Genomic DNA, 26,197 nt, shown 5'->3' with positions numbered 1-26,197 from the left:
CGCATGTCACTTCTGGTTTGACCCCAGGCTGGCTCCCTCAAGCTAGAGCTCAGCAAACTGACACTCTCCCTGAAGCCAAGTTCAGTGGCAGGGCATAAGCAACCGTCCTGGGCAGAGTAAAAATGGTCACTAGATGTTTTTCATTTTCCCATACGTGCAATGTGAATTGCCCTTTGTCTGGCTTATCACCACTTTGCCTTGTGAAACCCTACCTGAGGCATAAGCCCCCAGCAACATAACCCCTGGGATTATTGGGACACACAAAAAAAGCATGACAAGGTAGTGATTCACAGAAGGAAGCTCACAGACAGAAGGTGCCAGTTATTAGTTGCCACTTAAAACATCACAGCAAATAATGATGAACATGAGGTGTATCGAGGGCCATTAATGTCAGTAATGTCAAGGGTACATAGAATGGTGAAATGTATGTCTGGGGATTATGAGATTAAACCTAACCAAAGTGTAGAAATATTGATCCCAGGAGGGAGAGAGGGACTTGTTTGACCAGCTTTGCTTAAATTTAGAGTAAAGTCATATGTAGGTGTGCACAAATCAAACTAGAAATTCATCTGGATTTATCATCACACAAAACAGCATGCTGTAAGAAGTTAAAACCATTCTTATTTTAACCAATTAAAACAACAATTAAAATATTTCCTTGGAACATTTTATAAATGTCACATGTACAGAACTGCTTAGTGAAAGCAAGGCTTATAGGCAAGCCCTTTTTACAACATTTTATAATTGTATAATGATTACCCTGAATAAATGGCATTTACTTTGAGCTGGTAAGTTAAAGAAAAAAGAAAAAGTTACCATGTTAGTTATAGAGTTTTTTGGCCACTTGGGGCTCAGCACATTACCCCATTACAACAACATATGACACATGTGTCAGTCATTATGAAATTACAATAATATTCAGGGTAACAAATACAGGTGTTTAATTTGCACTGACCTTTTGTGTATGTGCGCCTACCTGTGTTCATACTGCTTCAAAGTACACATTGATGGATTTACCTCTTCTCATAGAAAATCAATCAGTTACTGAGTGGAACTTAAACAAATAGAGCTGTTATGACTGAGTTTCCCATTACGGTCCTGTCTACAAATTCTAGCCTTGCTACACCTACACACAAAGACACACAGTAAATCATGACTGGTGAACCAACTAGGAAGTGGTTTCTACATTTGATAGAATGGGATAAAAAAGCAGAGCAAGGTCAAAGGGGAAGCTGAACACTAAAGCTGGTTACTGACCAATATAATTTCAGGTTAATTAACAGTAAGGCGTCTCACACACTCACAGACACGCACACACGCATACTCGAACACTATGATGCTGAACATTAAAGGGAAAAAAAGCCTTAAAAAGCATAAGTTAATTTTGCTCAGATAGTTAATCTCTTTCTTTCTCCTTCTCTCTCTGAGACACACACACACACACACAGTAGGCTCTCATACAGAAACCATAAGACACTCTATCACAAGTCTCTCATCTTAGTAGGTAACGCTGTGTCTTTTTTTCCATCTTGGTGTCCCTGCCTGTCTCTGTATTGCTCTCTTTGCCTCCCTTTCTGTTTCTCAGCAATCTCTGCTGTATCCTCTTTCACACCTTCATCCTCTCCCACTCACTCTGCACCTCTTTTTTTTGCCTCTCATTCCCTCTAAGCAGTCTTTCCTAAAAACCCCTTTCATGCTTTCACCGCTCTCTCTCTCTGCACATTTTCCTCACTCTCTAAAGCCTGTTTTGATTCTCTCTCCCTCTCTCTCTCCCTCTCTCACCCCCCACCACCCCCACCCCCTATCTCTGTCATATTCTTTTCTCTGCACCTGGCCATGACTCTTCCCCCATCACTGTGGTTTCCCCTCTCCACCTCTCTGACAGCTTCACATTAATCATTGCTATATCCCCAGGAAGTCTCGCCTTCTTCAACTCTAGCTCTTTCTCTCCTTTTCCTTCTGCATGTATCTGTGTCTCACTCGCTCTCCCGCTGTCACGTTTTCCCTACAAACTGCTTCTTTCATTCTTTTTTATCACTTCTCATCAAATCCCTATTTATGTACGTGCAACAAAAACGCTAGCACCCATCTCCCAGTTGTATTAACTTATCACATTGGGAATACGTTTCCCAAGTTTTGCATTCGCTGAAGCAGCAGCGGAATGGCAGTGTGTGTGTGTGGCAGAATGATTTATTCGAAGTAAGAGAATATTATGGGAAAGTCTTCAGACCAAAAATAGCACTGAGTTTAAAAAAACAAAAAGAGAACACAAGTGGCTGCTTTAGTGTGGGTGTGTTGCCTCAAGTATTGGTGAGACAATGAAATATTATCCTTTTTAACTGGTGTGAGTGAAACATCCACAAGTTTTATGGCTCTTTGAGATGGCAGGACACTACACAGCTCTTTTTAAGACTCTGAAGACATAACAAGAGAACTTGTTACTGCGTTTCAAGATGGCACCTCATTAATTTCTGTAAAAGTTGCTCAGCCAGCACATGCTGGCTTTCAGGCATTTTAACCCACTTAGCATGTGCAATGTTGTTCCTCTCCACCTGAGACAGTTGAGAGTTGGTGTTTGGCATTGATGTGTTTTTAAGAAAAGTCTATTTGACTTTGCCATTACCAAGTTGGGCTACTGTGCAAAAAACATTTGAAACATTTTGTCGTGAATGCATTTTAAAGACTATACTCAATCATTCTTGTTGCAAAGTAATTCACTGGAAATTTTCACTTGCTTGTAGCTGATTGACCGTTGCAGTTGGTTGCTTTACTACAATTTCATGTACACTACTTTTTTGACTTTAAACTGTGCTCTCATAAAAATGGATACAGCAGCCATACTGATAAAACAGCACTATTCTCTGAAGCCAGTTCTCAATGCTGCGAACCCATTTATTGAATCAGTCGCTCCCTTTGGCAAACCTTGACAGCTTTCATCTAGTTAGATGCAATTTGCAGATCTAATGTACTCTTTCTGCAAAACTTTAAACAAAGTCTCACTCGCTAAAACACATTTTCACTGTGCCACACTTGTGATGCACATTGGTAACCACAGGTGGCATAAGTTAAACACAATTACAGCACAGCTGTCACTGCTTACACAAAACGATGCAAAAGTGTTCACACCTGTTGGCAATGATGCAATTAAACCAATATATACTAGTTCAGAGTGCACAGGCAGCACCAGAAAGTTGAAGTTTAGTACAAAAATGGATGGAAACCGTCTGGGGGACAGGAGGATGATGAGATTAATATAAGCATGTAGGAGTGCATGTGAATTTTGATGAGGAGAAAGAGGGCAACAAGAAGAGCAAGGCCAATAATAGTAATTGCAGATAAAATTCAAGCAACTGTGATAGATAATGATCTCATCCATGGAATGGCAATGAGGTAAGAAGGACAAAGAGTACAACCCAGTCACAGCACCCTCTCTGCGGCTCCCATAATCAGAAGATTGAGAGAGAAAAAAAACTATCTGTGTTCTTCTAACAGCAAATCAGTTGATGAAATAGAGTTACTGAGGACAATGTTAGTTTTGGAGGACTCAACAGTTCACAATGCAACAACACTGACTACCCTTGAGGAAGAGTGAGATAAAAGTTCACGTTATCCATTTAAATCAATTGAGGTAAATGCTTGTCATTTGCATTATATCTGTGCAATGTGTTATTTCTTACAATAATTAAAGCGTGCATTGTCTAATTGCCACTGTCACATTTTCAAGCAGTCTCTAATAAATGGCAGTATTGTTTTTCTTAGGTTTCTTTGACCTGATGACATTGTTTGATGTTCATAAACATGTAGTTTAAAAAAAAATCATTTAAAAAAAGGTGAGAGTTATCAAAAAGAAAATTCTTTGCTTTACTATTTTCTTTTTCGTTTGTTTCAAAACACTTATGCAACGTTTCTGATGGTCACCGGCTGAAACGAATAGTCAAAATGGAAAGGAAACTGGTAATAACTGAGAAATTGCAGGAAATCAAACACTGGCACTATCAAATGCCTAAGACAAAACATCAGACAGACATTCATTTCCTTTCCTCATAGGCGTTTTCAACAGTCTCTTTCACACACTCATTTGTTTTATGGTTCTCTCTTATGCTCTTTAACACTGTCTAATCCCTGATTAGTAGAGGAAGAGGGCGTTTAATGCTCGTCTCCACTTGTCTGCTGCTGAACTGTGACACATAAAAATGCTTACAACTGCACAGGCATACACTCAACACACAGACTTGCTCTTGCACAAAAGGAAAACCAGGTTCACACGCACACAAACCTACTCTGCTCCACACTAATGTTTCACGTCTCTTTCTCTTTTTGCCAAAACAGGTACTTGAAAAGAATTTAACAGTATCCAGTGAGTGCAACCCAACATTCAAACAATGCGTTTACCCAAGAGAGAAAACGCACGTTAAAAGAGAAGTCATCCCAACATAATTGTACTAATTCTTCCAGGAATGCTTTTGTCAAAGTTAAAATACGCTATCAACAAGCTGTGTAATTATGTTTAGTAGAATTACTGTGATGTGGAAATTCCCTCACCATGGGAGAAAATGGGATGAAGAAAGGCAGGGAACAAGGCTATTGCTCAGAGCCTGAATTTGGTAAGGGATCATGCTTATAGAGTAGTGGCGCTTACGTTTTTTTTGCCCAACCTCACATTCTTGCTTCACTTCCTAAAAATGTTCAAAAATTTGCAGCTGATCTTTCCTGAGAGGAGCGATAGAGTTCTTCCCAACTTGCTGGGGAAGAGCCAAGTCTAAAACAATCTGCTGGTAAATGGTCTACCATCAGGGAAGACAGAACAGAGACCGTGCCAGTTGGACTCACTTAAGGGTTGTTTTCACTGAGGAGGCCAACTATTTAGAGGAAAAGTGGGGGATTAACCCATGAAAAATCACTTCTCTCAGCATTTAGTCTGTTTGGAAGCTGCATGACCGGCAGGCAGAACACATTAGCAATAAACATGGTACATATACAGCAAAAACAGAAAAACGGATCGTTGAGAAGTACCAACCTGACATACAAAAAAAAGTTACACTTATTGAGCAAAGTAAAAACAGCGCTTGAAATGTCACTTGATGAGCAGTGATATTTTTCATTTCCCATATTGAATAAAGTAATTACAGTGGCGTCCAATCAGCAGAAGTGGTGGAGCACTGGAGAGCTGACAGATTGCTATCTGTTTGACAGAGGCAAGTCAACAACACCTCTATCTTCACTCACATTTCCCCTGATGCCACAACACTTTATCTCTTCATTAACAACTGATAGGAGATGGGCCATGACAGTTAATTGCATCACTGGGATATGTGAGTGTGCACGCGTATGTGGGTGAGTGTGTGTGCTTTAACAGGTCATCACCATCAGCTGCTGTGGCGTGCAATTGTGTGCTACTGTATACATTTGGGATTTAGGATCAGATGTGCACATGTTGCATGTGCAGGGCTTACCTGTGAGGATGAAATGTTTCTACCGGACTGTCTCCTCTCTTTTTCCTTTTATCAGTCCTCTTCCTCCCCTCATTATATCATTTCCACACCTCTCTCCTCCCCTCCAGTCCCTTTCGTCACTGCTATCGTAACCTGAGGGTGTCTACGTCCCACGATGCATTGCAATCCGTCGGCTCGCAGGGTGGGTGATGGAACTGCAGTGACATCTACTGAGAGGAGAGAAGAGGAGAGGAGAAAAAAGGAAAGGAGAGGAGAGGTAAAAATGGACAGATGAGCCACTGTATTATTGAAAATCCAAGAGAAGTCACAACTAAGCAGCTCCCCCTTGAACCTTTACTGCCAAGTATTCAACTCGGTTATTTAATATCAGCACCTTTTTAAAAAAGGGGGGGAAACCAATTGAAATTTCCTCTCCTTTTTCCAGATTTTTGTCCCTCAGCCTACTTTTGTGTGCAGATAATTGCTTCTCTTTAGTAACAGCAGCTCAGAGATGATTTTTATTCTAGTCAGCACGCTTTGATACAGGCTGTCTGTGTGTTGTGTAATTATTGTCTTAGCCACTGGCTGTCAAACCCCATTACGTGAGGTCAAGCTCAAATGACTATCCTGAGCTGATGACAATAATTTGATGACAGACACACACGCATTAGTGAGCAACGTACTTACCAAAGCACGCACAGATATGTTTATGCACAAAAACACACACTGACCAAATTCACGCTGAGCAACACAGACAAATGAACATGTACTCGTGTGTGCTCGTTAATACAAATGAATGCACAGTGGGAAATTTACCTTTTGACAGGAACCTATACCATGAATAATTCAAGATGTCGTTTAAATAAACTATTTTATTGTCTACTGAGTCATACGTGAATTTGAAATACATTTGTATGTGCAGGCAGCCATCATGTAATTATAAGGGCAGAGTGCTATCCATACAAAGATACAGCTTGGTTGAAGTCTGTTTTAATTCTCATCCCCTTTTTGCAGATTAAATCCCAGAGGTTTTATGCAGTTTAAAACACAAAACACTTTCTTGTCACTGTCTTGTCCTTTTGTGTGGCATGTGAGACTCTTAACTCCGTATTCAAGAGCAATCAGAAACATAAATGGTGGGAAGAAAAATTAAACAAATGTGTACTAATAGGTTAAAGATAAAAAAAAAAATGAGCAAATTGTCGAAGACATCAGCAGGAAGTACTGAATCTTGTGCATTCAACTATTTAAACTAACAGGTTTAGCATAGTGAGACATATTAAATAAATACAAATCACAGTCAGTATAAAATGATCTGGCAATGAGCACACACATCCTGAAAGAGACCGAAGTCGCCAGAATAGTCAACAGGTTTTAAGTTTTTGAATTTTTTTCCCAAAACTGCTTTGTTAGAAACAGCAAAGCAAAAATTCCATATATCCAAAATAATTTCTTTGCTGATTAACTGAATGTATAAAGAAGTGTAACATACATCCAGGTCCATTTCTGGACAATGACCTTTTTTCATATATTGCCTTAGTGGATCCACGTGAGTGGATTTTAAATCACCCAAGATGTGATGTCAAGCACAGACTTTAAGATTTAATTCAAGGAGGTTAACAAAAATACTGCATTAAGATTTTAGGAATTACAGCCATTCTTATTCATAGTCCCACATTTCCAGAGGCTTAATTTTTATTGAAAAATTGACTGACCAAAAGGTGCAAGGCCAGGTAAGGTCTGTTCATTCACTATTCCACTTGAGAATAAGCAGAGAAAAGATCTGTAAATGTGTTAAACTGGCATTTGGTAGCTGTTTACTGGAACTCTCAATATGAGGTCTAAAAAGAAGTCAGTGCAAGCGAAGGAGGCCATCATTAGGCTGACAAACCAAAATAAACCTATCAGAGGGAGAAAGTGAAAATACTTTCGGAGGGGCCAAATCAACAATCTGGTAAATTCTTAAAAAAGAGGAATGCACTGGCCAACTAAGCAACACTAAAAGGTCTAAAAGACCACAGAAAACAACCGAAGTGGTTCATCACAAATTCATAAAAAGAACACCTGAGGAGGTTGTCAGAATGTACAATCAAGAGCCACCTTCATGAAAAAGAGTAAGTAGGCCAGATTACACTTTAGCAGTAAACAATGAATCTGCAGTATTCTTTAAAATATATATTTTGACAAATTTAACCACGATTAATTTGCACTAGATTGATGGGAAGAGAAAAGTATGGAAAGGAGAGAAACAGCTTATGACCTGTATCACAGCACCACATCATCTGTCAAACATAGTGCAGGTAATGGGGATGTATGGTTGTCAGTAGAAACAGGTCAACATTGATGATGTGACAGCTGATAGAAGCAGCAGGATGAATTTTGGCGTTTACAAGGCTGTTCTCTCTGTTTAGTGAAATACTGCGAAATTGATTAGACAGCAATTCACAGTGCAAATTGATAATTACCCAAAGCCAACTGCGAAAAGCACTCAAGAGTTTCTCAAGGCAAATAAATGCGTATTCTTTAATGGGCAACCAATTTACCTGACCTAAACCCGACAGACCATGCTTTTCAGATACTGCAAGAAAAACTGAATGCAGAGAGACCCATAAACAAGGAGCAATAGAAGGAAGCTCCAGTAAAGGGCTTGCAGAGTATCTCAAGGGAGAAAACACAGCATTTGGTGATGGCATTGGTTCGTGACTTCATTTACATTGACTGTAATCCCTAAACAGTTAATGCAATATTTAAAAAAAAACAAAAAACAACTAAATAACAGCCAAGGAAAAGGGGAAAATTCAAAAGCTTTACTAGGAGGTGAATCTCCAAAATGCTATACTAATCCTCATTAACAATATTAATATGTAAACATTGAACCAGAAAGAACGCAGTTTTGCCATGATTTTCACGCAGACTAAGTTATAGCTAACATGCCTATTCAATCTCGCATTTGCCACCAGGTTAAGATCCTTAGAAACCTTAGCTGTGGTAACATTTCCATAGTACAAATGCTATTCTGAGTACATCCACACCTATAGTACTCTGTGCATTAGGAGTTTATAGCATGCAATATAACAACAGTCTGATCTATATGTTAATATCTATTTCCGCCCTGAGGGGCCTGTTCATTTTACAAAGTATCTGTAGCAGGTGTATCCCTGTCTATCTGAGACCAATGACACCAGGACACATGTCAAATAAAACTATATTACCTTTGATATATTGGCAGGATTATAAGACACGGAGCAGAGATGGACAGCCATGTCAGAGGTGGAATAAAAGGTAGGAAAGAGAGAGTAAGAGAGGAACATGTTGGTGTTGCACTGAGAAGGGAACAAAAAGGCATGACAGGAGAGGGGCAAACACAACAGTGGCAGTTGTAAAAGGGGAATGTCTTAATTTAAAAAGAATTCTGATGCATAATAGAGGACAATGTTGAGGTAGAATGAGAAGCAAAAAATTACATAGGAGATGTGAGAGAAAAACAACTTCTCTATAACAGACTATACAACTATAACAGAGAAGAGTGGACAGTAGCTGTTGGACCAGAATAGTCCATCATGTTGCCTTTTTATTCAGATAAACACACACACACAAACTCACAGGAAAACACCCTGAGTACTTAAGGTCAAAGACTAAGTTAGAGTTCTTGCATATACAATTATTTATGATTATGTCTTTTTTTTTTAAAGGTATTGTCCAGAAATATTTTAATTCCAATTTCAGAAAGTGGGAAGGAAAAACTCCTTTTTAACAGGAAGAAACCTACAGCAGAACCAGGCTCAGGGAGGGGTGGCCATTTGCACATTATATTCATTATATTCAGCAAAATGAGTGTCAGAAAAAGTAAATCTATTCTCTCAGTGGTCTTCAGAGATGGGCAGTAACGTGTTACTTGTAATCCGATTACTTTTTTAAAGTAACGAGTAAAGTAAGGGATTACTATTGCAAAAACAGTAATTAGATTACCGTTACTTTCCCGTAAGCACACTGCGTTACTAAAACCGTGATTTTTTTTTTTGCAAGAATGTCTCATGACAGTGACGTAAGTGAGTGCAACGTTCCTGGCAACAGCTGTGTGCAGATCAACAATGGATAATATATGGAGTGGGGGAGAGAGTATGAGTGTGCAGCGTTTAAAGCATGGAAGTACTGACCTTACTTTGAGTTTGATTCCATAAAAGGTGACAAATCATTAGTGTCCGTTGTGCGTGGGAAGAAAACTTCTTTTTACACCAAAAAAACCCCCCTAAACTACCAAGCAAGCTCCGAGTGGGAAATGCACAGAAAAACTCGAGGATTCTTCCACTGACCGCCTGGGCACACCTGCACCAGGGTAAACCTCTGCCTACCCCACTCCTGCTTTACAGGTGAAAATAGAGCAACAGGACCGCTAGTCTTTGACTTTATTTATTTTCTGCTGTGTTTCACTTTTATCTATTTGAAGGAGTGAGTGTAAACACAAAAAAAATATTTTATTTTATGTGCTGGAATGTGCAGAAAATAGGTTTAAATTTAAACTAATTTCTTCCAGTCAGAGAATGGTGCATATAATTAAATTTTTTAAAAGATTAAAACTAATAAAACAAGTTTTATCACCTATTCAGGTTGTAATGAGTGTTTTTAAAAAGTAACTAAGTAACTAAGTAATTAATTACTTTTGAAAATCAGTAATCAGTAAAGTAACTGAATTACTTTTTGGGGGAAGTAATCAGTAATTAGTTACTGATTACTTTTTTCAAGTAACTTGACCAACACTGGTGGTCTTAATGCATCATACACAAGTATAGATGAAAGTATACTTTGGAACTGACAGAAGAACAGACGTCGATCTTATAAGTACAAGAACATTTGTGGCTGGAACTTTGTACATGTCCGATGCTAGTTTATAGACATTAAAGCAATTTTTTTTTTATCCAAGTGGCTTGATAAGTAAGCATGAAGGAAATAATACATTGAATCAATTTGCTTTGTTTTCAGTTGTGAAAAAATGTAGCCTGAAGTGCAGCTGCTGAGACACTCCTTCATATCAAAGCCTTGCCAAGTTCACATTTGGCTATTTTGACCCCATTTAGCCTACACATTGATTATTTTCTTCCCAAGGATATATTATCCCAGAATCAATTCACTGCACCTTGAATAAGAAGAATACTGTATACCTTAAGAGGTCACATGCATTAAAAAATAAACTAAGAATGCATTATCCTTCTAGCATGTAAATGTTATTAATTCCCATAGCCTTGCCCCTTGGAGTGATTGAGGTGTTTACTCCGGTGCATATGTTTTATAAATCAGCAGTGGGTGAGCACCTGCTTAGTGTCCCATTCTTCCTTATTATGCCTGGCAGGGTGATAGAGCACATAGCAATAGATCAATATTCACCCTTACACGCGTGCACACACACCAAACGGGACACTCAGGCTCAAACAATGTGGATGCCACACCTTCCCACAGCTACACACGGGGGGGATGCACGTGAACATTAATAAACATGCACAAATAAATGCACAAGCACATTTGCATAAGGGGTTGTGCCTGTTTGCCCATTTTCCAGGTTATGAGATGATTAGCATCCCATTAACAACAGTTTTCCTGCCCTGCACAAACCCTCTTTATGCCATAGGTGCTATGGGGATGATGAAGCATTGTTATCAGGGGCCATGAATCATCCTCTTCTACAAATTAAACATGCAACGTCATAAACACATTATGGCGAACCTGCAGTTCAGGATAGCTGTGTAGACAGGATTATGTGTGAAGGTGTCCGGGTGTATGTGTAAGTGTGGGTGTGTGTGTTTGACTGAGTGCCTAGTGTCCCAGTTAAGTGTAATAAAGCACAGGGCTAAAATAATGTGATGAGTTAAATGAGCAGACCATCCATGCATTCAAATCCCTCAATTCCCCACCCGCCATCCACCGTCTCCTTCTGTCTCTGGCTCACGGACCCTCTCTCTCGCTCTCTCTTTCTCTCACACACGTATGTGTGTGTTGGGCGGGGAGTTTGGAGTTGGGCTTGGAGGTAATGTGATTCGACTGGAACGATTAATCTTGCTCAGGTGAGAGTGCGTTGGGAGAAACAGGGAGGGCAATAGGGAAAAGAGAGATGGGCAGCGATGGTAGTTTAAATATAAGTGGGGAAAGAAAAGAGAAGAGAGGGAAGCAGATGACGTGTGGCTGGTGATTTCTTGTCTCCCACTCCCTTTCTGCCTCTATCTTTCTTCATAAGTTTACTACTCCTTTTTTACTCAGATCTAATCATTTCCTCCATCCTTTGATTCCCTGTTACCTTCTTTCATATGCTATTGTACAAAGGCCTGCAGTAATCAGTAGACCAACCAAATGGCAGCAACAAAATCATTTCACCTGGTAGACCTGCATACAATGCGCAGGCTTGTGCAAATACTGTAAAAGCACATTCAGGTGCACTTTATTCAAACTTTGAAGAATTTATGTGTTCAAATGCACAAAGACGCGCCATACATAGGTTTGTAAAGGCCACACTAATGTGGTGAAAGTAGAGATGTTTCAATAGGTTTAACAATGAAATCAAAAAGAAGCATTGTTATTGCTTTTCTGATTTTATTCAAGGGCAGTTTCAGTCTGTGTGATTTTAATTCATTTTCAGTCAAACAAAAACTTTAATTATTGCTGCTGCAAGCATTGCAAGTCCATCACTATGCATTCACCCTTTATTATTAAAGCGGGACTTCCAAAACAATTAGTATTTGAGGTTGAATAGAGAGGGGGGAAATTAGAGCACAAAAGGGAAGAGGCACTGACACACTGACCAGTTTAACAATATTCTTTAGGTACAAATTCTTTTTTTTTATTTAATCAAAACTTAAGAGTTTACTTACATTTGGCAAAGTTAAGGTAATCCATAAGTATTAGAATCCCTGAGCTTAGTGGATGGAATGAAGATGAAATCTAAACTAAGAGCTAATAGTATTACTGGCTAGGGTACAGTGTTGGATCTGTGCTAATTTCTTAATTTGATTTCCCTCCTCAAATAGAGCGAGTAATTTGTTTAGGCGACCAGAATTTGCCTAATTTAGCTGGTAAGCTCCTTGGCAGCAGTAATGGGGATAAACAGCTAGAAGAAACTGCAGCCTAATCATAGTGCGTCTGTCTAAATCTTTCATTTGCACACACACATACACACACCGACACACACATATAAACTCCTGTATATTTTTTTAGTTCCTCCCCTGTCTCTACATTCCACCATAATTATCTAGTTTAAAAATTACAGCTTCATAAGGCTCAATAGTGTGCCAACTAACCTGTTAGCCAAGTCAATTTGTACAGACAAACTCACACTATGGAATTATTGGCTTTTCAAGTTTTGCAACCCATACCAATACGATATCAGTTTGATATAATGAAATCATGTAGTAGTGCTCAATCAGCCAGATAGAGTTCTTCTAGAAAACTACAGAAAAAAAAATCTCTTTCCTCACATAAGACAATGCCCGTTATCCAACAGCTATAATAACTTTGGTGTGTCAAGAGATAATCTCTATTAATACTGTAGCCGATGCTTTCTAAGAGGGCAAGTACACAGAGTGCACGGCATCCAATTTCGGAGCAAAGCCAGGCAATTTGAAATTGAAAGAGAAGCGGTATGTACTTTATAATGGAATACAAATGAAGGCGAATGGAAACAAGCTGCAGATATAGGCCTCATAGTGATTTTATAGTTGGGATAGCACAAACACACACACACACACCTATATGCCCACATCACTTACTCGTATGTGGATTGATTATACACTTACAAGGGGTGAAAACATATGTAGCTATATGATGAGGCAGTTTGATGTGAGTGCAGAAACATTTAATGCATCCCAGCCTCATAAACACACAAGGGTTTCTAACTGGTTGCTTGGACTCTATACACACACACACACACACACACACACACACACACACAGACACACAAACTCTCTCCTGTACTGCACCAGAATGTTTCTGAGCATGTTTCCCAAGATAGAGATGTGTTATATAGATACAGGCATGCTGCTAAAATTAACATTCAATAGCACACACACACATGCACACACTCCAACCTGCTCTCTACATTTGTGTACACATTTGCACAAACAATCAATCCCTGTATCCAGGGAGAGGAAATGCGTGTATTAAATTTAGAGATCTGCATCAAGGCAGTATATGGTTAATAAGCTAGTTCCCCATTACAATGTGTATGTAATGCACTTCGAGGCATCTCTTGTTGTAATTTGGTACTGTATAAAATAAAACTTGATTGAATTGCATTGACCTGATTGTCTAAATGTGTGTTTATACTCGCTCTGCTCTGTGCTCAGGTGCTTGTGTTTTCTTAGGGGAAGGCCGAGCTTTCTCTCAATTACCATCCTATATCTTTCTCATCCCTCTGCTCTTCTCTGCCTCCTACCCCAATGGATTCTCCCTTTTCCCGAAGCTCCTCTATCCTTCTCTTTAGCTCCTAATACTTTTCAATAAGTGCGCTATTTTAGCACGCTGATTCACCTTCATCTATACAAGCAACATGCCCAGCAGGATGTTCACACACGTACGTGGCACTTCGTGTTTCGCATCTCACAGACAAAAAGTGTGGGCGGGATGACTGACATCTAAGTTTGATTGACATATACTGTAGCCCCAAGACAGAGCAAGCCAAATAATCCTTTCATCCTTGGTAGACCATTCTCAGAGTTTCTGCTTTTTATCTCCATGTTCACTCTGTGCTTTCATCAAATAATGAACTCTTTCACGTTCCCTTCACTTCTCTCTCAACTGCCTGTTATTCATAGCCTTTTGTTATCTGACTTGGTGCTCTCATTTACTCTCACATATGCTTTTGCTCTACACAAACTTTTTCGTCACTCTTTTAGCCTCAACACCCCCTCCCCCCCCCCCCCCCCCCCCCCCCACACACACACACACACACTTTCCCTCCTACGCCAGGTTCACGACCATACTGTTCCTCTCGAACGTTCCCTCTGTCATCTATTCATCATTATCACAAGTGATGGGTGAGCTGCAGCGGTACAATTCATAGTTGCAGAGCTGAGTGACAGCGTGTTGGCACTATTTGTGACATTCACGCGTGCAAGCGGTTGATAACACGTTGCCTACCCCTTTATTTAACTGGCCACGGTTGAATGAGAAGTGGGGTTTAATTTTCACAGCGGTAACACTAAGTGGAGTTGTGGAGGAGGGAGGGCGTGTACAGAAACACACACACACATTACACACACGCGCGCAAACATAAACGCATGCATGAGCGAAAACTCACACATTCAATTAAACTTACATGTGCACACTTCTGGGGAGCTGTGGCGCACCTGTCTTCTAGTGAGTGTATTAGTGCACACTACCTCAAAGTTAAAGAAGGAGAGATTGCTGCTGAAAAGAATGAAACTGAACAAAGCTGGGATTTTAACAGCATTGTTCTTGTCTGAACCCCCCTAAAGAAAACCTCTGGCTCTCCCTGACATGGATTTTGCTTAAAGCAAAAAGTCAAATGTTTTTGAACTCCGGTTGAACTTTGGAACTGAGTTTCCCTTAGCTTCCGTAACCCCAAAGGTAAGGAAAATAGCTCTGTGTTGCTTTAATGTCATAAATATTCAATGAGTCTTTTTTTTTTTTTCCTTCATCTGCAGATCTCTGACTTTCATGTGACTTTTTCCTTTGTGTATTTCACAGGGGAGAGTTTTCAATTCTCAGCCAAAACCCGTTTGCTAAGGACATTTCTAGTGTAGAGGCAGATCACCACCATGGATAGTTCCCCACTCGCAAACAACTACAAGTACTCGATTTGCTTCATGGTTTGCGACTCGTTTCTGGCACCTGACATATTGGGAATGAAAGAATTTTGCATCACATGGATTTCATTTTTTTAGACCTCTTACAGGTGATTGTTTGAAGTGAGTTTGTCTGCATACTTTGTTTTAGTGGTCATATATTTTCTCCTGCTGTCTTTTGTTTTCATGCCCCTTTTTCAAACCTCTCCTGCCTATTAATTTACCTTCCAGCATTTGAGCTCAATGTTGCCCCTGTGTTTCATCACTGATTTGATTAAAGTTTTTAGGCAGGTATAAAGAAGAGCTTATGCTTCAGTCACACTGAGTAAAAACAGGACGGCACCTCTTTGCAGCTAGGAAAAACCAGCGGTTGCTCCGTGATTACACTGATTTTTTTTTTCATACTTGATGACAAATTGCAAGTAGCTGCAACATCCAGTTGGTCACCCAGAGGTTGAGCATGCAAACACTATCTACCTCTGGGTGAACATTTTCAGTCACAAGGGAACTGCACAGGTTGCCTGGTGGGAGGCAACGTATCTCCAATCTCCTACTTGGACATACTGAAGTTACTCTCAGACAGATTGGTGAATGTTTGTAGATATTTGCTCTGTAATTTATTAATGCAGCACATTAATCCAGCACATTGCAACAATCTGAGTCAGTCTGAGTCAGCGTGCAATGAACAGAACCTGCCCACGGTGTGTCCCTTTGCAGCTCAGCTGTTTGGTATCTGGCTGTGTTCTGGTTATATTCCTGCATAAAAGCAGAGCTGGCGAGCGCCTATGTTATGTTAAACTGTCATCCTACAGCAATTACTTGACTGTTTATGGGGGTCAGAATTTCTAATTCAAACCTATGAGGTTCTGGCTGGAGTCTGGTCCCCATCTTCGAAGCAATAAAGGGAATGAGATCGCAAATTCAGTGCACACGGTTGCTGTCTCCAACCACTGTTTTCCCTAGTGAGACTGTAGCTTTATACAAACCTTTGTGCATGTGCATGACTAGCACAGCTGTGTGTGTTCGTGTGTAAATGTGACACCAGAAGAGTTTTTATGGCTTCAAATGATTCATTTGAAAAGCCCCCGCCCACCCCCACCCTTCATCAATTCAGAGCCCATGTCACAAGTGAAAATGATACAAATTAACGGATGAAAAGGACCTTGACAAAAGCGCTACAGTTGGTGGCCATATTTTTCTATGCGTGATGTAGACTGATTGAGGTGAAAAAGAGCAACAGCGATTGATGGGGGATGACAAGAAATGACAGATGTTGAGCTACTTGTTTATTTTTGTCATTTTATTTTGGGGCTTCGTTTAAAGGTCTGTGCCAGCATTATAATATTTGTTTGTTTGTTTTTTTCTTTTCAAAAGACGAAGTTTTACCCAACTCCTAAAACATCACACGATGTGTTTTAGGACTAATGTTACTTGGGTGCACAAACTCGCTGCCACCTGATTCACTGAGCACCCGACGGATATGTATATGTGTGTAAGACTAAGAAGCTAAGCAGTTTCAGTATGATTTATGATAAGGCAGAGACTTGAGTTTCCCCTGATTTGTTTACTTTCTAACATGCCCGATCTGCCAAAACACACACACACGGTCGGACACACATGCAAATTAACACTGTCACTTTCAGAAATGAGATTGATGCGCAAGTAAACTTATTCTGAGCTGCCAACTAAATACTCTCACTGAGGATTTCAGTTAGTCTGGGGAGAAACGGAATTTATGGCTTGCATCTTGTTAAATGCTACATGTATGAACACATGCACACTATGACTAGGCACCCTCTAACTGTAATCTTTCACCCTTCAACTTTTGAACTCAGCCACAGTTCTCATTAGACTCAGGCAATGTTACTTTTATTAGCTCCTCATTTCCACATATCCTCATGAGTCATGGTGACTACACATGAATTCTAAGAGTGAAAAAAGATCAGCGGCGAGGAAACACACACACACAGCGAGACATCATGTTTAAAGCCATCTGGTTGCGCCAGCAGGACACAGAAGCTGCTCCTATGTTTTCTCTCAAAGACAGACTATCTGTTTACAAGATAATATCTCTGTGTCCCCGTGCTATACATGCAATTCATGTACAATGGTTTAGTCTGTTCTTAAACCAGGCAATTGCCGGTCATTATTGACAACTGTGTTATATCTTTCTAGTGTGTCTCAAATTCTCAGTAGGCATCCTTGTCTTCAATGACTTGCGTTAACCCTTTAAAACATATATGTAAAAAATATTTTTTAAAAAATACAGAAAAGACTAACAGCAGGAACTAGTAGAATGAGATTTCACTGATGTTTATTCACTCTTTTCGAGGTATTTCCTGCTTTATTCGTTTCTATAGCTTGAAAGATAGTAAAAACCAGAGGAGAGATGATGGATTGCACAATATTAATTATCGACTGCAACAATAATAGGAGTAATAAACATAAAATGTGCCTACTAAAGTCACAGGTCTTCCTGTAAAATAAAAGATATTGGCTTTTCATGCGTGTGCACTATTTTGTTACTAAGCACCACGTATTCGACAGGTTTTAGTTATTCAGCTGCATCTGTATTGGGCCCTAGCACTCCTCCTTTACCACCTGCTCGCCTTAATCCAAACTGCTGCTACTCTGCTGCTGAACTGCTCCACATATTGTAAATCATTCTGGATATGAGCACCTGCTAAATTTCCCCTGTGTTATTGTTAAACAGGTTGTGAAAGACAATGCCAAGTCTTATTTTTGTGCATCTCATATACTTGAAGTTGTGCAGTCAGTGAAAAACTTTGGAGAGTCACTCTGACAGATCTTCTAAAGAAATGATTACATTCGACACCAGAGCCCTTGTAAGATTATTATCATGAATAAATCATTTGAAAATATAAAATATTACACTATGTTAATCATTTTTGGGGGGCTAGAAAAGAGAGAAAAGCCAGAGTACATGGAACACAAAGGATTTAATGTTACAATCCTTTGTGCAATCATCCTAACACTGCCTTCACATACTGAATCCTAATTCAGATTTTCAGGGAATGATGTACTTACTCCCAGATGGTGACTATAGAGGACATCACACAGCCACTATAAATCCACAAGACCATCAGGAAGCACTATTCACCAGGCGTCTTATCTGAATGTTACAGCACTGAGTGTGTTAAATCCCACACTTAAGCTCCTACACACCAGGGTTATAAGGCTGGCACTTCCCTTCACATGTTGTGTTAAATTAGACCCATGACACCTGCAGGAGGTTCTGCAGTGGCTTCTAGCATCCCAGACCGAAACTTACAGTTAAAGGGCAAAAACTGGTCAGGGTATTTCAGGTTTAAATTTTATTTTAAGCCTTAAAATGTTTTGTGCTTTATTTTAGGTCTGAATCTACAGTACTAATAATTATAATAAAGAGGTTTATGGATTATATTGCGTGGGTGTGTAAAAATATGAAGATGATATTGTTTATGACAGGGTAATACCGCTTCCAAGTTAACCTCTTCTGTTAACTCTTTTATATTCCTGTCCCTGTAGATACATCTTGATTTAGATAGCATATATACCAGTGAATAAAAGGTGTCAGAAGATCTATAGTGAAAGAGAATGATGAGAAGCAACAGTGGAGCTTTTTATTTCTGGCTTAAATGTTATGTTTATAGTTCTGTCAGGACCACTTTATTTAAAACAGGAGCATGAGTTCATCTACTGTAATTTTATATTTGACTGTTTAGCTCTGATTTGGGATCTACCAACCCTTAGCATAAAAGGAATGCACTAAAAGGCAGCAAGACCCCTTGTACAGGGCAGAGCAGGCCTCAATACAAACTGTGGTAGAGGTAGTTTTGCAGAGGGGCTTGCAGAGTCAGCTGTAGCTGTTTTGAGGCTAGACTGTGCCCCATGCAGCATTTGTCAATAGGATGTGCACAAGGTTATCAGCTGATGTGGCACTGAGATGAGCTTGGATCGACTTTATGGACTGCTTTAACAGTGTGCTCAATTCGTTTAGAGAAATCATACAGTCATGGTCATTGTTTTATGATGTTACGTTAATTCCTCCTTCAAACTTTGCTCTTAAAAGCTAACTTTAAGGTCATGATATTGTCCAGGTGTCTAACAGCATTGGTTCCAAGAAATGCCCCTCTTACCTAAAGGATAATGACAGACAACATAAACATAAGGGAAGCACCCGTCACAATATAACCTTGGAGATATCACCTCTCATCTGGGCATGCTCCATCAGATCCAATTACAGAGACCAGGGATTAGACAGTCGGTGTGTCCTAGCTTAACATATGACGCCGAAAAGGACGTGTACAACCTGTGGCAAAGAAAAAAGGGGGAGAGGGTGAAATGTAAGGAAACAACTATTAGAAGAAGAAGAAGCAGTAGCTCAGCTGAGCAAAGAACCTCTAAAAGTCGAGTGGATCACAAAAATAAAGAATCATTTATTTCAAGGCATTTAGAGGACATTTGTGTTTAAAAAAGTTTTACAAGTTGGATTCAGGTGGGAATGAGAAGCTGAGTGAGTTTTTCTTCAGGTAAGAAATCATAATTAATGGATCTACTCATTGTTGAATTATTCTTAAAATGCTTTATTAATTGTCCTCTCTGTTACAGACAAAAATAATTTAAAATAAATCAACTATGGTTTTATTTAAGTTCCATTTTTTATGAATCATTCTTCATCAGGAGTTAGCTTCTTTGATGTCCCCAGATGGCCCGACTGTATTAATATTACACTGGTCTCAACTAAAAATCTGAGGACAGGCTGTGCAGCTTGTTTCCACTCTCATTCCACTCCAGTCACAGTTACGTTCATACCAGAGTGTGATTGTGGCAACTGAGATTGTGACAAATAGCAGGCCCACACTCTCTGAACCAGTTTTCCTTTCTGTGTTTACTTCTCCTTCATGCCATCTTTTTCAACCTCTTTTCATTCACTAAACATCCCTATATTTCTTCAATCTGTCCTCATTCCCTTGCCTCCTTCTTTCCTGCTTTCACATTACCCCCCTTTCTACCATCTAGCCATCCATCTTCCCTCTGCCTTCGCACCTACCTCTATACTTTACACCCCACCCCCCAAAATGTCCTCGGTCTAGCTGTTTACCAAGCATCCACTCTGTCATCTGCACTGTGACTGATGCTGTTCCAGTGCAATCTCTCTGCACAGTGTCACCACTCTGCCTTCAAAATTCAATCATTTAGTGAAACTGCAGTCGTGAACCATCTCTCATCTCCACCATTCTGGCTCTGACTGAGAGGCACCATTGGCAGTGCCCACTGATGCCCTGCCTAGATATTAAACTCTTTGGACACTTCAAGCATTTTAACTCTGATGTGTTTTGATGGCTTCCACTGGTCTCTTGGGGATGATAGCAGTCACAGTCCTATTTTGGGATATGGTGGGGGGAAGTTTTCCGTTGGGCCAAACTCAAGCAGATCTAGGCCAAGCTGTGACACCTGCGACTAGACATTTACTACTTCCTGATCTGTTGAATGGATAATGGTATGAACAGATCGCAGTATATTTAAAGGGGATTTGGCCAGTGGCAGATACACATAAGACACAAACTCAAGGTCTAGAATTGACAGCAAAGACATGGTAAAGTCTTCACTGTCTAAAATGTACATGTTGGCATTTATGATTACTTTATGAATACTGGTCAATTATTTATCTAAGGTAAACTCATTTATAGTTAACAAATTTCATTCTCTCCTTCTACATGAAGATTCACGCTCCAGATCCTGCATGCCTATTTTCCTGCTAAACTTACCTACTGGTGTTTCTTCCTCTCCTGGTGATCGGTCAGTCCTCGCATTCCTTCCTAATTTTTATCATTTTCTCTCTGAATTTTTCAAATCCACCTGCCAACCAGATTCTCTCATTTTTCTTTCCTCAACTTTTACAATCGGCATTGGCTAACATTTCAGTTGTCTTCTTTTTCTTTTTTTAGGATGATTGTGTTTTATGCCAGAGCACATTAGCAAATCCCTGGACTCAAGCAAGCCAGCCCACATGCGAGATGATCCACCCTGGCTAATACTGGGTTCAGATGTTCATTTGGGCGTAGTGCAGACAAACCGCTTGTTTCATCGGCAAACAAGCGGTTTGTCTGCACTACGCAGATAAACTCCAGAGTTTAATCCAGACTTTTTTGCATCAACAGTGTCAGATGCAGATTGCTTTTTTAATAAGAGACGCCATAAAAACATATTTTTTCTTTTCTGTAGTGGTTGACAAGCTTTTCTGAAACCTCTCTCTCCCTTTCTTTCTTTGCCTTATTCTAGACATCTTAGATCCAGATCACAAGAGACCAGACGGGAACAGTTCGTCTGTGTTTGTATAGTCTGGCCTCCTGCTATCTCTGTGCTTTATATTGACATTCTAATTTGAGACTTTCCTCTTTCGGGATGTGTGCTAACCTGTAGTTATGTTTTAAAGCTAAGGGACCTCAGCACCACAATCAAGCAGTTTTTAAAGCGGCTTTCATGGGTAATTTTAGATGGTAGAAACAAACTTCCAATGTGATCATTTCCTTAGAGCACTTCTTGTTGTGACTCTTCCCTAATTTGGACAGCCTTCATGAACTGTACATCAGACCTGCTTGGAGATGGATGAAGCTCAGGGGCACAGTTAGAAGGGTAAGTTATTTTACTCTCAATCCATCCAGTAGATTTCGTGTAAACCTCTTACAGTCAGTATGTCTCTGAAGGTTCTCAGTCATCCAGGTCATCGTAGTCAAAGGAGCTTGCAAAGAAAAGTGTCTGGACTTCTTTAAGTTACTTGAAGACGTTTCACCTCTCATCCGAGAAGCTTCTTCAGTTCTACGGTCAAATGGTGGAGAGTCCCAGATATAAACCTAGTGGGAGTGTCCCCCCACAGAGGGACAAAAGGACCCCCTGATGATCCTCTAATCGCCTGAGCCAAGGTGTGAAACTGGGTGTGGGTCCCAATCAGCCAGAGTTTCGGGTGAGTTCATTGTGAAACCTGGCCCCACCTTATCATGCGAATTCCTGAGGTCAGATGGCCCAGGATGTGAGTGGGCGTTAAGGCGTCTGGGAAGGGAACTCAAAACTGGATTATAGATGGCAGAGAGTTGGTGTCGTAAACCACTGCCTCTGTTCAAAGACGCTTTTCTTTGCAAGCTCCTTTGACCTCTTACAGTCAGTTTAACAAAGACAATGCATTATAGCCAAAAGTTCAAGCGCAACTGAGTTAACTGAGCTGTATTTGTAAAAGCCGTCAGATATACCAGTTTATCAGTTTACAAGTTACTTAAAGTCAATCTCATTCTGTCTTTCACACATCAGATTTTTTTTATCATGCTCTGATTAAATCCATCCATCCTCATCTATCGTCTTTGCCCCTTTAGCCCTACCTCTCTGCATGCCTATGTCAAGTCTGCACAGTACAACAACCTGACATTGCTTATACACTGCTATCCAAGCAAAGCAAAGCAAATCATATTGCCTCCTCGAGCATTTGTCCCATAGCTCTCTCTAATGTAGATAGCAGCAAACACAGATAGCAGCAATCTGCAGAAAGCACTGGGTCCCCCCCCCCCTCCTCCACTTCTCTAATCCACAATCTGTCAATAATAGGCTGATGCCTGACAAGATGTGGCGGAAAGAAATAGGAAGCCCATTGAAATGTTACAAAGGTTTGATGTGTGATGTCAGGTAGTCCCCCCCCTTAAACATGACACCCTCTTCAAGCTCGGACTGCCGAGCGGGGAAATGCAATCTCTTATCTTGTCACTCTTATTGCGGGTGAGGTGGGGGCCGTGGGAGCCTAGTAAAACGAGAGAGAAGGGGAGCAGACACAGGAGGACAGAATGCATGAAGATGGAGCTTTATAAGATAAGTGTATTGTGGAAGCAGAAATAAAGGCAAGAAGGATGGCAAAACTAGGAGAGATGAAGTCAAGAAAGGTGGAAGGTGAAGGAAGTGAAGAGCGATTTTTTTAGTAAATCTGACAGGAGCAAAAATCCTATTCTAAACAGTTCAGTGTGAACATCTAGAGCACTGGAGCAGGACGAGAAGGAAGGCGGTCGAGATGATGCATAATATAGAAGGATGGGGAGGAGAAGAGGTGTAGGTTTAGGAGAGGGATGAAAGCAGTGAATAGGATCCCATACGGACTGAGATGGAAATAAATGAAGAGGGGGGGAAAAAAAACACAAGCGCTTGACATACACAAGTTTTGCTTCCTGGCCGGAAAGGCTTCTTGTCACAGACAAGAAAAAAAGAGAGAGAAAGAGAGAGGGAGGGAGATAATATAGGGAATTTAATCTTAAACCCGCACCGTGCCGCATCTCATAACTCATAATGTGCTACACATTCAATGCTGGCCTGGCTGACGCTGCTCCAGGTCTAGATCCAAATTGGGAAACAGGCAAGAAAAACAATATGTTTTAATGAGCTTGGGAAACTACAGGGAGAGACTACATTTCAGTCCCAAGCTGAAAATATTTACAAACCCCTGCTAACAGCCCTCGTCTGACACTTGTATTACATGGAGCCCTCAGAAATTAATGCGCTAAGCAAACAGACACCGTGTTACCTATTGCTCAGTATTTCCATGGTGGGAAGCTGCGGCGTGAACATAAAGCCTTTGGCAGGCAGCTCCGAATGATGTACTGCCTTGTAATGAATTTGATTTCATCCTGCCATTTCAGGCAATAAACATACAAGCTTAAGGTGCACGGGGTTGTAAATTTTAGCTGGAGCACGCTTTTTTCGTTTGGGGTGTGAAGATTGGTTAGCGAGCAGTCTGACAGGGTTGGACAAGAGGTTTGCTGTATATTAACATAAGGCAATGCATATTTGAAATTATAAAATGGGAGAGGATCTCTTAAAAACCTAAAGGCTAACTTACAGACTTGAGGTGGAGGGCTTATATTATGACGCTAAACTGAATTTCTTTAATGAACAGGCATTTGGTATAGTAGAGATGTTAGCAAATTGAAAAGGAGGAAGGAAGATGACAAAATAGAGAAGAAGAAGAAGAAGAAGGTGTAGCGCGGAGAAAAGTGGATTAACGATGTCACTCACTGCAACAGATTCTGAAGAAAGGCAAATGTGCTCGTGAGCGTGTGTGGAGGTTCGTTACGTAGGGCGCAGCAACAGAGGCTAACCTGTCCCGTCAATTCCGAAATTAGCAGCACTCTTCTTGGGTCTCAAAGAGTCGTTGGGAAGAGTTTCCAATCAAATTCAATCATTTCTACGTCAAATAATAAAATCCTTTTTCATGCAGCATTTTATAACTTTGGTGGATTTTCCAGCATCTATAAATTATTCACACACAGCAGTTGCACTAAGCCAGACTTTTATGACTCCAATTCAAAAGAAATCCATATTAGTCTCACTGCACTGCACACGTTTTTTTTTTTTCTATTATAGTGAATAACCATAAAACAAAGGCGCAAACTAAATTGCTGCTGATCCCTGGTCTTGTTTCACTGTTTCAGAATTTAAAAATCACTTAGCAGACCTGTTACGGCAGATGATGCATAAAAGCCCAAAAGCTGGCTGTAGATCTTCTACTGATGCAGATGAGAGTGAACATGAACAAGAGACAACATCATAAATTAGCAGGATAGATTATAGATCAGTATAAATGTGATGCCTTTTAGTGTTGTTTTATTTTTTTTTAACATAGCTATATAGAGGAAAAAACAACACAGCTTTAAGCGATGCCGTGTGCCAGTTGTCCACATATGTCCACATATACTGCAGCTACAACACTGCTAGGGGTGTGTATGTATCTGTTCAACAGAAGACTAAATCTGCTCTCTTTTTGTACTTGCTTGCCAGCTGAAGGTGTTATGAGTTGATAAGATTAGGATTTCACTCAAGGATTCTTACTCTAACTCTCTAGCCAAGGTTAACATGTGCACCTGAACGTGTGTTTCCCACAGACAAGTGTATTAGTGTGTGTTTAGCTCCTTGTAATTGCCAGTAAGTAGAAACGTGCATGTGAATTTTGAGCGTCTCTGCACAACTGTGTGTATTTTCTACAGTGTCTACTACAATTTTCTAGTAGATGTGTTTTAAATTTTCATAGCCTCGGGGTCCTTGCTCTCTGATTTAAATGTCTGTCCTTCGTATCCGTTAATGCTTTGCTTTGTGTTCACTTAAACGCATACTGTATGACAGGAGCAGCCATAATCAAATCTGCATGAAGGCACTAGAATATATACAAATGTGCTATCACACGCCAGCATCTGAGCTCACTGATGCACATCCCTATGTGCAAATGCATCTCCACTCAGAGAGACACATACAAACATGTTCAAAATTTAAAAAACAAAACAAAAAACTACCCATCCAGACCGAGTGAGCTAAATCCAAAAGGAACTTTACTGTGTAATTTTGGTTGAATAGCAGCAAGCCTCTGTGGTATAATGGCCACAATTCGGCTGAAGGCTGCTTCATTTCAGTATCAAAGTGGCTGTAATGAAGGCTGAATGACACTGGGGAAGGGCACAATAGCTCAGATATTGCTTCCAATTAATGTAGCTGATGTTAGAAGAAACATGAATTAGATCTTTCTAAGCTGAGCAATAGATGTAATTAAGTCCAATGACTGCTACATACTCTGTTTCTTTCCTTTTTAACATGTCTTTCTTTGTATATTTCTATTTTATGCCATCTGTTATTATATATCTCTGTGTCATCTACCCTCACCTTGCCATCTCCCCATACAGATAATACCACAGTATCTGTCTTGTTATGAGGATTTTAATATTCTGCTCATTTTCCTCTCCCTAGTTCAATCCGTGCCTTTGCCCATCACTTGGCATGCCTCTCTAACGATGAGCATAATGATCTACCTGTCTATCTTTGCTTCTTGTGAGGAAGTCTGTCCATCTGACTCGCTCCTTCTTGTCTCCTCTTGACTTCAGAAAATAAAAGCTTAGCCTGTTTGACACCAACAGGATTACCTAAGCAGACATGATCCTCTCACCTTTGTTCTCT

At 40.2% G+C, this 26,197-nt stretch overlaps 1 long non-coding RNA gene across 1 annotated transcript in view; it reads right to left on the bottom strand.

The window, feature by feature from the left end:
* The window catches only part of LOC146504225 (uncharacterized), a 76,253-nt gene extending 54,956 nt beyond the window's left edge, over nt 1–21,297 (bottom strand). Inside the window, exons 1-2 of the long non-coding RNA XR_014868639.1 lie at nt 18,269–21,297; nt 5,454–5,662 (exon numbers count right to left, since the gene is read on the bottom strand). This is a non-coding gene — a long non-coding RNA (uncharacterized LOC146504225). The remainder of the gene's footprint in view (nt 1–5,453; nt 5,663–18,268) is intronic.
* Between the last annotated feature and the right edge of the window lie 4,900 nt (nt 21,298–26,197).

Source organism: Neolamprologus multifasciatus, chromosome 14, assembly GCF_963576455.1.
Source record: "Neolamprologus multifasciatus chromosome 14, fNeoMul1.2, whole genome shotgun sequence".
In the NCBI taxonomy this organism is placed as follows: domain Eukaryota; kingdom Metazoa; phylum Chordata; class Actinopteri; order Cichliformes; family Cichlidae; genus Neolamprologus; species Neolamprologus multifasciatus.
Note: the sequence above shows the minus strand (reverse complement) of the source record. Positions and strands in the feature narration are given on the sequence as shown.